The 15,302-nt window shown below is 40.7% G+C and overlaps 1 protein-coding gene across 2 annotated transcripts in view; it reads right to left on the reverse strand.

The window, feature by feature from the left end:
* Positions 1-15,249, reverse strand: part of PARP3 (poly(ADP-ribose) polymerase family member 3) — a 48,848-nt gene extending 33,599 nt beyond the window's left edge. The window contains exon 1 of one of the 2 annotated variants that reach the window (XM_087924029.1): positions 15,163-15,249. The gene's annotated coding sequence lies outside the window, so the exon portion shown is untranslated. Of the gene's footprint in view, positions 1-14,316; positions 14,548-15,162 lie in introns of those variants that run through there. The other variant, XM_026725194.2, reaches the window with a different exon arrangement.
* Between the last annotated feature and the right edge of the window lie 53 nt (positions 15,250-15,302).

Consider the following 15,302-nt stretch of genomic DNA (forward strand, 5'->3'; position numbering starts at 1 on the left):
TGTGGCTTGGTGGGTGTGGCAGGGGAAGGATACTGTAAAATCTCCAGTCAGAGGTGGTATTTGCTGGTTCTCTGAACTACTCAAAATTTCCACTACCGGTTCTCCAGAACAGGTCAGAACCTGCTGAATACCACCTCTGGGTGTAAGCCAGTTGATAGCTTTAGCCCCACTCCTAGTCCAGCATTTTAACCACCATGCCTCACTCATTTTCAGTTCTATGTATCTAAAGACATAAATTGTACAAAGACAGGGACTTAATTGTTTAATTAAATAAGAAAGGAAAACTGTGTCAGCTAAAATCTTACGTTAGTAGCAAAATAAATGCAAAATTCCAGGACAAAGGCAGATCTGGAAAAAAAAAGTAAGAACAGTGATCATTCTGCTGGTTGGTTAATAGATTAAAAAATACTGGAAATGATGCTGAGCCCTTTGGCAACAACTTTGGTACAATCTCAATAAAATTTGGAAGAATCACTGATGTTTCAGGCTCACTGTTTGAACAGCTCAAGTTACTTTGGAGATTAGTGCTAAGCAATACCCAGCAATACCCACTGCCATGCCAGTGAGCTTCTGTATGCTGTCTTGGCTTGCATATTATTCTGATTCAAATTTCATTTTTCCTTGAACATATTTATAAATCTTAGTGAGAAACAGGAGACTATCAGAAGAGCCTCAGTGGCACAGTGATTAGAGTGCTGTACTTGAGGCCACTTCTGCTGACTATTGGCTGCCTGCAATTTGGCAGTTCAAATCCCACCAGGATCAAGGTTGACTCAGCCTTCCATCCTTCCGAGGTGGATAAAATTAGGACCCAGATTGTTGGGGGCAATAGGCTCACTCTGTAAAACCACTTAGAGAGAGCTGTGAAGCACTATAAAGCAGTACATAACCCTGCTATTGCTATTGCTATTATAGCATAAACTAAAAGTGTAAATATGATGTGCTGAAAAACCAGATAAGTCCTGTGAACAGCAGCACACACAGTGACTCTAAGAAAAAAACATTTCTTTGTAGGTTGTGTTTTTCCAAGGTATCTACTAAATTACTAGATAATAATTAAAGGGAAGCTGGAGAAAGGTTCTGCCTTTGAAATCATATTTGAAAATTACAATTCTTTTTTTATTATTTTTATAACAAATTTTATTCAGTTTTTCACATTAAAAACAAAAATCTCTTTTTAGTGGGCAACATATTTCCGGATCATCACCTTTACATACAAATATGACAGCAATTATACATTCATATATGCATACTTAATTCTATTATTACCTTTTCCATTCCAAATTTTCAGTAACGAGAGAAACAAACACATTAATTCTAGTCTCTTTCATTAATCTCAATCGAAACATCTTTTTGTTTCATTTCAATTATTTCAAATATAATCCTTTAACATTTATTTTAAAAATAAAGATAAACAATATGTGTTTGAATAATGATAATAATAGATTGTCAATGTCTCTCCTTGCTTTTAATAGTCTATATTGACTGATTAATTTAGTTGGTTCTTTAGTCTGTCATATTCCCTTTCCATTACACATTCTTTTTATAAATTCTAAATTAATACAAGTTTTAACAATAAAGAAAAAAACAAGTATAGGTTTCCCCGCTTTTACTGCTTTGAGTGTGACACCTCAGTAGTTAAAATATACCTTTATTCCCCCATCTTGATTCCCAATAAATCATTATTTTTAAGAAGTTACAATAATAATCATTACATCTTTTCATTTGGATTCCACAGCATATTTTCCCCTTAATTTTTAATAAGAGTTATCAGTATCTATATTACCCTATTTTCTAAATATTTTTAATTGCAGAAATATTCTTATTACCCCTTGTCACCCTGCAGAATCCCATTTTTAATTCATCAACCATTATCTCTGAAAAAACAATTTCTTTTCCACATTTTACTATTTCCGTATTTCTTCATTTCATGTGCCTGTTTCTTACTGCTTCTCCTCCCCCTCTTTTCCCCATATCTTTTCTCATTCCAGTTTATATCCCTCTCCTTCTTAATATCTTCCTTTCCCCTTTTCTGCTGGGTCTTTCTGTCTTTCCCGACTTTACAGGTATTCCCCCTTTTGATTGTCTTCCTAAATCTCAACTTTTTAACCTTCCTCCTTTCCCCACTTCTTTGTAGTGTTCTTTGTGTTAATTGTCTATTTAAAATGTCTTCTTCTTGAATCGACTCCTCCTCCTCCGAAGCTCTTTCTTCTTGTCCTTCAATCGCCATTTCCATTTTTTCTAACACAGAGCAAAGTGATTTGCCTCTTTCCTGTAGTAATTCTCTCATATTTTTAAATTCCATTTTTAATTCCTGAAGAGATATCATCAATACACACTCTTATATTTTATGATCATTAAAGTCCACAAAAAACCCACCACTTTTACTTTCCTTCTTTCTTCTTTCAATTTTCTAAAGTTCTCAGTTATTCCAGCCCAGGGTCTATACCAAAAACATCAATCAATCCCACAGTCAGTCTTTCCTTGCTTTTTTCTTTATTCTGGTTCTGCTTTCACTTTCTAAGATTCTTACTTTGTTTCAATATTTCTTTAATGTTATATCCACACAAATTCATACAGAAACAGGATGCTTTCCCTTTTGTTTGAGCTCAAGTTTTTGTCAAAAGGTGGCACTCTCCATTATACAAAGTCTTCACCTTTTCCCCCTATTTTTTTTATTTAGGGTTTTTCAAACCTCAATATTCCAGCACAGTCCAGTCTCCAATTTGTAAACTTTACTATTATTATTTTTTGACAATCTTAAGTCCAGCTTTATTTTATGCCTGTTTATTGCCAAAATATTTTAGTCCAATTTAGTTAAATTTTTAGTTCTGGCTTCTTCCTTTCCTGGTTTGAAGCCCTGCTTAGCTGTCAAAAATATTTTCTTATTTTTTTTCCTGTCCCTTTGTAATTTCGCCACTCACTTTTCTTTTCTTAAAAATTCCATGTTACCTTAATCCCGGGGTACTTTTGTTTAGTTGTATTGCCCAGTTGTCCCAGTTCAGATGTTATCCACCTCTTTCTTCCCTCCTGCACAAATCTTAATCCAGTGGAGTCCTCCTCTTCGGGGTGGCCATTTTAAACCAGCGCTGCAATCGTCTTCGGGGGGAAAAAGACCAAGCCCAGGAAAGGAGATGCGGCTCCCCTCAACCTGGCTTGTGGCTTCCCCTTACTCCACCACCCCTCCAAGGCAGCTTCAGCCCCTAATCATGATGATCGGGGCTCTCCAACAAAAGAGCATGGACCATAGCCACAGAGAGTCACGAACTACGGTCCGTCAGCAAGGCTCCACCTTCTTCCCGACAATTACAATTCTAATCTTCCCCTCTCCAATTCTAATTGTTTTGTTTGACTGTTTCATTTCAACCACATTGACTGAACATGTAGGTTTGACAGATTCCCCAAAGGAGCTAGTTTTTGTTTAAAATTGCAGCCTAATTGTGACTGAAGCCACAAAAATTACACCACAGGCAAACAAGAAGAGATAATTCATAAAGAGTTTCTAAGCTTATTTACAATTTTGTCCTCAGATTATGTATAATTGTAAATTTTCATCTCCGACTAGCTTTTTACAATTGTATTCCTTGCACACATCTTTCTATCTTTCTATTATAGGTATTTGGAATTCAGTTTTCTAATTAAGCAGATATCCCTGGGAATGCCATAAATACAACCAGAATGTTTTTCTCATTGCTTCCCAATGTTAATAAGCATAGTTCTGAATTACTTTCATTTTCAATGAAACATTTAAGGCTACTCAATTAAATGGCCATCATAATACCACTAGGATTGCCTTGCTCATTCTTCAACCTCCTCACAACCCCCTTCCTCCAAAAATCAGGGTCTTTACCTTCTGCCATGGTGTCTTACCAATGGAGTAAATAGTAATGAGCGCTGGCTTCCTGTCAACTCCTATGGGAGGTCGCTGAAACTGGTTCAATAAAACACTTTACTCACAGTCTTGATGTAGCAATGTGTGTTTATTTGGCTTCCTCCAACAGCAGCAACAAATGGAAAGTCCAAGTAAAGCCAGCGCTGAGAGCATCTGCCTCTTAGCACTTTTTATAATCCCCGTCCACCCCCAATAATTAGCTAACATCCACCCCTAGCAAACACCCAACATCCATCTACAGCAATCTCACACGCCACCACCCAACTCTAATTCTAACCACATTGCAAATCCCCAGATAACACCTCCCCCCTCCCCGAGTGTCCTTCCACCCTGATCCACCCAATATCCCCCATACAAAATGCTGACTATCCGATACTATATCCTGAAATGTTTCCCAGCTGGTCGCACTGAGAAGAAGGAGAGGCATTGTGCTTAGAGAGTCGCAAAACGCCAAACAGCTGACAAGGCAGTTTCCCAGCCAGTCGCACCAAAGTAGGGAGAGGAGGTTGCACCTGGCTTCATCAGCTGTCATCGACTCGGGACCATCAAGGTAGGCAACTCTCATTGGACTTCCAGTTTGCAGGGCTTCGGCAGCAGCAGGAATCCATGATTGTGCGCGGTTTCTGCTGCGATCGCCACTGGAGTGCCCCGAGTCAGTTTGGCTTTGGGACGTAGAGGTGACTGAAGATAGGGGAGACCCAGCAGGGTTCGAGGGGAGCCGCACCTCCCCTCCTCAGCTGGCTTAACTCCCTTTTCCGAAGGTGGTAGAGCGGCAGTCAGAAATGGCCGCCACAAAGAAGTACTCACCCGGAAAAGAATGTGCAGGAGGAAGCTAAGAAGTGAAAGTTTTGGCTGACCGGGATAAGAAACAACATTCAAGATACCCTGGAATTTAAATTTTAAGAAAAGATATATCGCTCCCAAAGAAGATCCGGAAGCAGCGAATGAAAGTGAAAAGGGAAAGTTTGTTTTTTCTCACTCTCCTTCCTTACGGTGACAGCAGATGAATGAGAAATCGGAGAAACCTGCTTTGGCATCAGCAGGTAATTAAACTGGAAAATCAAAGCCAAGGGGACAATAAAGATTTCTGATCACTGAAAAGGCTTTTTTTCGCTGCAAGTGGGAAGGGAGAGGGAAAGAATAAGAGTAAGATTTGGCTGGAGGAGACTGCTTGGAATTTAAAAGAATCTAAAGTTAAATTGTAACAAGACTTCTAAAAGATAAATCTTAATTGGAACTTTGTAGCTGAATTGCAACCCCAGGAAGAGAAAGTGAAAAAAGAAGAAAGTGTTAAATGAAACAGCTTGTGTGTATTTGGACTGCTTGGTGAATCTGGGACTTTTGGAAATTATATTTCAATGATTAAAAACACCTGGGTGGTTTTGTTTAAAAATTTTTTTTACAATGGCATCACTTGTGGATGAACTGAAAATTGAATTTAAAAAATATAAAGAAGAGGAACAAAAAGAGAAGGGCTCTTTTGGCTCTGTTTTTTATCTTTTAGAAATGGCGATTTCTACTTATGAGAAACTACAAGAACAAGAAGATTGGGACAAAGAAGAAGCCATCTTTAATGAACAAGTAACTTTATCTGGGGAAGAAAGGAGAAAGGGGGGAAAGAGAATGGAGAATTTAAGACCTAAAAAAACAACCAAAAAAGGGAAAAATAAGGTGAAAAGTGGAGATATTGTCAGAAAGCAACAGAAAAGAGGAATACAGAAGAGGGAAATGGAGATGGAGAGACAAGGGGGTAAAAAGTACTCCTCTATCAGATATAATCCGTTTGGGTACTCCATGTAATCGATATATCTATTGTATGAATAATTGTGCTAGTTTTTTAGCCGATGGTATTCCTTTACACGGTACAAAATATGCCTGTTTCAAAAATAAACCGAAAACAGTCCATATAACTGTGTACCCATTATTTTCTGGTAAATCCACTAAGAAATCCATTCTGATTTCTTGCCATGGTTTCATTCGTTCCAATAGAGACTGCAATAGACCTGTTGGTTTTCCTATTTTTTGTTTTATTTATCATACAAACTTCACATACAGGACTTCACATACGCTTCGATATCCGATCACATGCCTGGCCACCAAAACTGTCATTTTGCTAAATGTAATGATTTCAGGAATCCATAGTGTCCTGCCTGTTTAACATCATGACATCTTTTCAGTACCACTGATCTCAAGGTGAGGCAGGTTTGGCAGGGGGTTCAACAACTAACGAACTATAAAGCAAAAAAGGTCTCTTTGGATGGTAGTGCGGCGGTGGTTGAGGAGTTGAACAATTTTTTTGCTCGATTTGAGATCCATCAAACTGAAACTGTCCCTTTGCCATCTTTTACTCAGCAGAGCCTCCCCTTCATTGTGAATGAGCAGGATGTGAGGCAGACAATGAAGGCGGTTAATTCCAGAAAGTCAGCTGGGCCCGACTCAATTCCTGGTCATGTGGTAAAAGATTGTGCTGGTGTGGACTGAAATTTTTAACCGATCCTTGACACAAAGTGTGGTTCCTGTGTGTCTCAAGGCTTCCACCATCATTCCACTGCCTAAAAAGTTGCCCACAAATGGTCCTAGCGACTATAGGCCAGTGGCACTAACTTCTATCTTAATGAAGTGCTTTGAGAAGCTAGTTCGAAATTATATTATCTCCTGCCTTCCTGATTCCTTTGATGGGCTTCAGTTTGCTTACAAAGAAAATAGATCAACCGAGGCTGCAATTATTACTGTACTTTACATGGCCTTATCCCATTTGGAAACACCGGGGAATTATGTAAGAATGTTGTTCGCAGATTTTAGTTCTGCTTTCAATACCATCATACCGCACAGATTAATAGCCAAGCTCAAAGATCTAGATTTTCCAGATTCTATTTGTTTATGGATATTGGATTTTTTAACAAATCGTCCACAAAGAGTTAAACTGAATGATTATATTTCTACTGTCAAGACACTTAGCATTGGCACTCCGCAAGGTTGTGTCCTTAGTCCACTACTGTTCTCCATTTATTCATTTGATTGCACAAATAAACATCCCAATAATAAGATAATAAAATTTGCAGACGATACTACGCTTGTAGGACTTATTTCTGGGGATGATGAGTCTGCATATCAGGATGAGGTATTACAGCTATCCCACTGGTGCACAAATAATAATCTTCTATTTAACATTAAGAAGACCAAGGAGGTTATAGTGGACTATAGGAAAAAAAGAGCAGACATTCAGCCACTGTATATAGAGGGAGTTCGTGTGGAACAGGTGGTTGAATGTAAGTATCTCGGGACCATCATTACAAATGACCTGACCTGGAGTGCAAACACCGCTGCTTTAATTAGGAAGGCACAACAACGGTTGTATTTACTAAGGATTCTTAGGAAACAACAACTGGCTGAGAGTCTACTGACTACCTTCTATCGTAGTTCAATTGAGAGTAGATTATCCTACTGTCTCTGTGTATGGTTCTCGAGCTGCACAGTGGCAGAGAAAAAGGCAATTCAGAGGGTGATTAAGATGGCCCAAAACATCATTGGCTGCTCACTCCCCTCTTTGGAAGAACTGTATAGGAATAGATGTAAGAGGAAGATATTTAATATATTGAATGACTCCTCTCATCCGGGACATCAGCTCTTTGAACTATTACCATCGAGAAGGAGATTCAGGGTATTAAGAACAAGGACGACTAGATTTAAGAACAGTTTTTATCCAAGTGCAGTTTTGAGTTTGAATGCAGGGTCATAAGATTTTTGTGGAATTTAATGGCTGAGAGTAATGGGGTATTTTACATTTTTTAAATTGTATAGAGATTATTGTATGGTTTGTTGTGTTTAGTTTTATTTTTCTTCAATGGTGTTGTCCAGTTTTACTTGTGGAAGAGCACCTCATTTCATTGCACCTGCTTGCGAGTGTAATGACAAATAAATTTTTATGTCTTATGTCTTATCTCAATACATTTGGTACATAAATTTTGTTCCCACACCAGGCAAGACCATCTTTCATCTCAATTTGATTTACATTATGTGTCAACCAATTCATTTTCTGCTAACAATACAGGCAGGTCTGGTGCTAGTATAATGGCTTTAGATCCCACGACTCTATCAATTATCAGTATAAGTGGTTGGATGTATCGTCACGTTGACTACAATACTGTGGAAGTCGGGATAAAGCATCCACCATAAAGTTTTTCCCTGCTGGAACATGTTTCAATATGGACCTAAACCTCTTAAAAAATAAAGCCCAACAAACTTGTTTTGGTGATAAACAATGTGGATTTTGGAGGGCTTCCAAATTTTTATGGTCAGTCCACACTTCAAACGGTTTTGGACTGCCCTCCAACAAATGTATCCATGTCAATAATGACCAATGAACCGCAAAAGCTTCCTTCTCCCATATCACCCAATTACGTTCAGTTGGGTGAATTTACAAGAAGTGTATGCACACGGGTGTAAAACCCCATTCATATTCCTTTGCAGTAGCACAGCTACTACTGCTACATCGCTGGCATCTGCCTGGACTACAAAGGGTAACTCAATATCTGGATGTTTCAACACCAGTTCTTTCGCAAATAACTCCTTTAGGTTGTTGAATGCCTGTTGACATACCTCTGTCCATGGCAGCTTAGTATTTGCCTTTGTATCTTTAATTCCTACAGTTTTTATCTTTAATAAATCTGTCAATGGTAGAGCAATATCAGCAAAACAGGGAATGAACTGCCGTTAAAAATTTGCAAACCCCAAGAAACTCTGCAGCTGTTTCTAGTAGTGGGGGCTTGCCATTTTAGCATGGTTTCTACATTCTTTGGGTCCATCTCAATACCTCATTCAGAAATACAGTAACCGAGGTAATCCAGTCGCTGGGTATGAAACTCGCATTTTGAGAGCTTCACGTAAAGTTGAGCGTCTAACAGTTTTTTGAGCACCTGTCTGACTAATTGGATATGTTCTTGTTCAGATTTTGAATAAATAAAAATATCATCCAAATAAACCAAAACTCCTCTATATAAATGTTCATATAATATGTTGTTTATCAGTTGCATAAATACAGCTGGAGCCCCTTGCAATCTGAACGACATCACCTTATAACAATAACTACCCAACGGACAATTAAAAGTCGTTTTCCATTCGTCTCCTTTCCTAATTTGTACTCTATAATACGTTTCTCGTAGATCAAGTTTTGTAAATATGTGACCTTGTGCTAAGGTGGTAAGTAGGTCTTTCATTAATGGTAATGGATATAACGATTCTGCCCAGATGGCATTTAACCCTCGATAGTCTACACATAAACATAAGCTACCATCTTTTTTTTTCACGGAATAGCACAGGTGCTGCCACATGTGATCTACTTGGAGTGATGAAACCCCTTTTTAAAAAAAATTTCAATATATTTTCTCATTTCTTCTAATTCTTTGTGGGTCATGGAGTACATTCATGGCTTAGGTAAAGGCGTGCCTGGAATCAACTCTATGGCACAATCCATCGAGCGGTGTGGTGGTAAACAATCAGTGCCATCTTCTTCAAACACCTCAGCCAAATCTTTATATTCATAAGGGTAGGGTTGTATTGTTGGTAATTACTTTATCAATGCATGTTCAGGAGCCCACTGTGCTCCATCATGACTAGGTGGATGAGGGCTAACTGCTAGCGTCAATTTCCGATACCATCCTTCCCATTTTATAGTTGGCTCCCACTTATCAAGCCAAGCTAAACCCAGGATTACTGCTTCGCTCATATGTGGAACCACCACAAAAGAAATCCATTCCCAGTGTTCACCCATCACCATTTTAAGATATTCAGTTCTGTGGGTCGCTGGAACCCCACCTAATATGGACCCGTCCACCTGTTCAAATTTAATAGGTACATCCAATTTGATGATGTTTAAACTTAGTTTGTCCACCACCCCTTTAGTTATCAAACATCTCATGCACCCAGAATCAATTAGTGTCCCCACCTTGATTCCTTGTTCAGTCTGCTTATTCCACAGAAAAACAAGCAAGATAAAAGGATGGATAAGTTTACTCACAATCGGATCATCGGGTGTCCCACCTTCTAAATCATAGTCAACTAGAACCGTAGTTGGTATACTGGAACTGTTACCCTCATCATGGTCCTCCAGTGATTTGCTTCTAACACCCCTCATTTTCTCCTGTCCATGCCAATCACTCCTAGTTGATCTGGTTCAGGTATTCTCTAGACTGTCCTGAGGCATTCTCCCTAACGTCAAAAGGGGTATAGGGCATGCTACAGCTCTATGTCCCAGTTTATTATATTGGAAAAAATTCATTAATCCTCTACCACTTGGATTTAGTGCCCCTTTAGTCTGAGGTTTTGTTACTGGATCCATAGTTTTACGTGTTTGGACATCACTTTCAAGTTTAGGTTTCAAGCACCGAAGTCCATCATCTAATTCTATTGATACCTGATACCATTTGGTAAGCCTAACATGCGAACCCCTGTACAGACAGGCTTGATGCAACTTAGGGTCCAGACCTTCTTGAAATAGATGTATGAATAGACTTTCGGGTAATAATGTCAATTTACTAATCATTGACATATTCCCTGACCATTCTTCCTTTTTGTTTTATGGCCAGAAGATCTTCTTCGGCTTGTTTATCAGCCATTGTATCCTCAAATCTAGTTCGTAAGGCGGTTAAAAATTGCCCTATATCTCCCAACTCCTCTGCCCTAGTGTGAAACAAATCAGCTGCCCACTCGTACACCTCCCCCACCAGTACTCCAGTGATTGCAATAATCATCGACCAAGTGGATGGATAACATTGACCATATAAGTCAAAATGATTCAATACCTGACCCAGAAATACAACTACATTTTGTGCAGACCCATCAAAAGTAGCAGCCAGGGGAGGTGGCCCCATCTTCTTTGTGTCTGCCCTCCCCAATGAGGCCCATATTCCATATTTCATCTTTCTATAGAGCCAGATCTCATGGAATAACTTTCGGGCCCCACATATCTCTCATCCAAACCTCTGGTGTGCAAATCCAACCGTTCTAACCCTCTTCCTAAGTCAGATTCTCAGAATCCCATTGATCTAGGTGTGCTCAAAGAACTATCAGGAGTTAATGCTTGTTTACGACCCAAAAAGCCTCTATCTGTCAACCCTCTCAATGTCATCTCCCCAAACTGCTCACATAAAAGTTCCAACATATCACTACGTGGAACCATCCACTGGGTATCTTTTGCTCCAGACCAGCATTTCACTTTCCAGTCCAATGTTCGTTCCGTTTGGGGAAGCCCTTTTGGAGCATAACTCCGTTCACTCAAATGCACTTTTGGCTGCACGGCTGGCTGCGCTGCCGGCGGGATATCCTCCATCTTCTCCCCCATATCCTCACGGTCCTGTCTCGCTCACCACTCTCTTCAACCTCCTCGCAACCTTCTTCCTCCAATAAATCAAGGTCTTTACCTTCTGCCATGGTGCCTTACCAATGGAGTAAATAGTAATGAGTGCTGGCTTCCTGTCAGCTCCTACGGGAGGTTGCTGAAACTGGTTCAATAAAACACTTTACTCACAGTCTTGATGTAGCAATGTGTGTTTATTTGGCTTCCTCCAACAGCAGCAACAAATGGAAAGTACAAGTAAAGCCAGCGCTGAGAGTGTCTGCCTCTCAGCGCTTTTTATAATCCCCGTCCACCCCCAATAATTAGCTAACATCCGCCCCTAACAAACATCCAACATCCATCTACAGCAATCTCGCACGCCACCACCCAACTCTAATTCTAACCACATTGCAAATCCCCCGATAACACCTCCCCCCTCCCCGGGTATCCTTCCACCCCGATCCACCTGATATCCCCCATATGAAATGCTGACTAGCTGATACTATATCCTGAAATGTTTCCCAGCTGGTCGCGCTGAGAAGAGGGAGAGGCGTTGTGCTGAGAGAGTCGCAAAATGCCGAACAGCTGACAAGGCAGTTTCCCAGCCGGTCGCACAGAACTAGGGAGAGGAGGTTGCACCTGGCTTCATCAGCTGTCATCAACTCGGGACTGTCAAGGTAGGCAACTCTCCCCCAACCACGATGACGTGTCGGGCTTCATTCCGTCGGCAGCGTTGTTGAAGCCCGACACAGATGCCCATCCCAGCTCAGCGAAGGGGAAAAAAAGTCATGATATGCCACGTGACAGCAATGTGATGCGGTGTGTTTGACACCAGTGCTTTAATTCAAGAGCTCAAGTGTTGCAATCAGGCGTTGCAATTAAAGACACATACACATGATTTTTTAATGCCCGTGTCTGAGGTCAGAAGATCTTTCTGTCAGTGTAGAAGTTCCTCCTTTCCCTGGATCACTGTCTTTATTATATATTCTAAAAAAGCAATGTATTTGGATATACAGTTCAATGAATGGTTTACCCCAGCATAGTAACAATAAGTAATTGGCTAATACAAAGTTAGCTAAGAAATGTGCAGCTGGATGAATTGAGGCATAACATTGACACCCTGCTAGTTTCCTGTTATTAGAATAGCATAGCTTCTGAATCTAAACAAAAACCTCCAGCCTTTCAGTGTAGCACAAAATAGAACAGAGAAAAGGTTAGCTAATAGGTCATAGAAAGGTCAGAGTCTCTGGTCATGTCGATGTGCCGATTCTTTGACCATTGACTGTTAAACCTACACTCAAGAGATCATATATAGCATTGCTACCTCCATTTTTCCCTATTACAACATCCATATGAAATAGACTGAGCTCTGAGAGGGTGACTGGCCTAAAATCACCCAGTGAGACCTCCATAGCCAAAGGTGATCTATCTGTAGAAACCAGTCTGTATCAAGCTTTCTCTTGGTAGAATGGGAAAGGGATTCTTCAATTAGGAAAGTGACCTATTCATTTCAAAGTTGTACAAAAAAATTAAAAGGTGGCTGCTGAAAAATGATGAAACAGAAGGAAGAATCTTAAAATGATCAAGGGAACATGTACAATAGAGGATTTTGAAAAGGATGATAAGGCACAAGAAAGAAACCAAAATATAAACTTTTCCAAATAAAGATGCTACAATATATTGAAATGACCAGATAAGGTCTGCCCAGAATGATCCAATACTTTTCTGTGGACTGTGCAAGTAACAGAGTGGCACAAAAGTATTCATGTATGTACCTAAACATGTGAACAAATGCATCCAATCATTTATAAAAATATATGAAATATATATTCTCACACATTCCATGGGTGAGAATATACGAAAGCATCGGGACTCTTGTGAAAATAATAACAATAATATCTCAAAGGTGCTTTTTTCAAGAGTCATCTGGACTATGTCCACATCTTGGACAGAGAGGACTGCTGGTTTGAAAGAGGGGTCAAAGAGGATATCTATGTCAAAATTGAACAGCCCTCTCCTCTCTCAACAGAGGAAGAGGGAAGCGACATCATGTATCTCCAGTCTACAATACAGTCCTTTCAACAGTTCCAAGAAGACTCCACACCCATTTGTACTACTCAGGTGACCCTGATGATACAGATAAACTTCCAGGTGGCCTCAACAACTTGCTAATAGGATGCAAATGACCAGCAGTCTGCAAGCAGTATAAATCCTTCCCTTCCCCCCAGAGCTGAAGAAGCTTCTTGAATGAGAAGATAAATGTCTTCAAAGAAAAACCAGAAAGTCCAGTTGCCTTTTGAAAAAGCACCCTTGGGACAACCATGACCTGGATGACATAGACAAATAGCAATAATAATGTGCCAGCTGGTTTTTCAAGGAAAAATACAACTTAAAAGGTGTGCATGTTGGCTTCTATTAATTACCTTCCAATGGGGAAATCTCCATGGCAAATAAATTCTGAGAGGTCAGTCATTAATGGCAGGTAAGTTACAACCACTCACTTATTTTACTAGCCAATGAGGTACTCCAAGTCTGCAGGATAGGGAGCAGGAGAAGCAAAATAAAAACCAGCCATTTCCTAGTCTACATACTTTGGTGTTTCAGTCTTTTCCTACTGAGGGAAACTTCCTACTGGATTAACTTTTAGCTCCTGTGATTTTCTGCCACCAAGAGAGTGGCCAAGGAGGATGGGAATTGTTAGTAGCCTGCAGCTGTAGAAGATTGTCATAGATAACTAGGTATAACTTATAACTGTTTATAAACCGGATTGAAGTGTGTTTTGTCTAAAAGTTGTGGTACGGGCTCTAAGCCTTTCAGAGTTAGCTTCAGTAGTATGAATGCTTAACTACTCCATCCCCTAATACCAGGAGCAACACCAAATCCCGTTTTGTATGGCGACTCCTGCCACGTTTGACATTGTTTGGGAGACCCTAACATCGCTTTATTGACAAATTCATCCCAGAACAACGAATCAGGGCGGCTGTTGTTCGTCTTTCACGGTTCCCTCCTTTGGAAACAAACCATCAAAACGAAGTTAAAGTGCGGTCTATTTTTAAAGCCCACTTTCTCCTTGTTTGGAATACAAACTCACCAGAATGAAGGGGGGCTCTCGTTGCCCGGAGGTCCCAAACGCCAGCACCGAGCAGACAAACGAAACAAGCCCGGACAAGCCAGCGGTCGTCAGGGAGTGCCGCTGCTTCGGTTCCGCCCCTCCTGCCCGGTGAGTTCAGCTTTTTACGGCGCAGCAATGGCAACACGCCACTCTGGGGAGAATGCCAGGCCTGCCCAGCGGTAAGGAAAGGGCGGGCAACCCCCCCTCCCTCTCTCCTCTCCGCTGGCCGCGGAGGAAGCGCTGAACTAGCCCCGGTCGAAACGCGAGAGGGATCAGGTCACCAATGGTCCGATTGAAAGGGAAGACCCGCTGCGGAGACAGGTCCACGATGACAAGGAGACAGCATCCTTCCCTTGCTTTCACAGCCTCAATTTGGATTAACGCAGAGGAATGAATGATGCCGGTCACGATCTTCCGGGAAGCCTGGGGCTTTATTCACATGTTATTACACGTCCAGAAGGCGAAGAGGGAACTTTTAAATACGTCGAGTTAATGCAAGCGGGAAATACCCGATGCCCGAGAACGTTTTTCTTGGAGGAGACATTTTCTGACAGCGACAGCAATCAAACTAGTGGAACAGGTTGCTTCGTCATTGGAAGCTTTCAAGAAGACACTGGGCAGCCATCTGTCAGAAATGGTCTGCTTGAGGAGGGGGTTGGACTAGATGACCTACAAGAACCCTTCCAACTCTATTCTATTCCCTTATTCTATTCTATTCCTTATTCATTCTATTCTATTCCTTATTCTATTCATTCTCTATTCATTCTCCTAGCCTATCCTCCTATTTTGTGTAATTTTGTGGGCAAGTTAATATATAGCCACAACCCTCCGGCGTCGCTTCTTGGGGTTTCTGCATTCAGCAGTCCTCGCTTCTGTCCTGACGCAGCACAATCCGTGCCCGACTGCGTAGGGACGGCTCCAAATCCTGGACAAGAGCTGCCTCTCCCAAGTCGGCATCCACTTTA

This window comes from Pseudonaja textilis, chromosome 2 (genome assembly GCF_049901715.1).
Source record: "Pseudonaja textilis isolate UNSWEBS1 chromosome 2, rPseTex1.2, whole genome shotgun sequence".
NCBI classification, from domain to species: domain Eukaryota; kingdom Metazoa; phylum Chordata; class Lepidosauria; order Squamata; family Elapidae; genus Pseudonaja; species Pseudonaja textilis.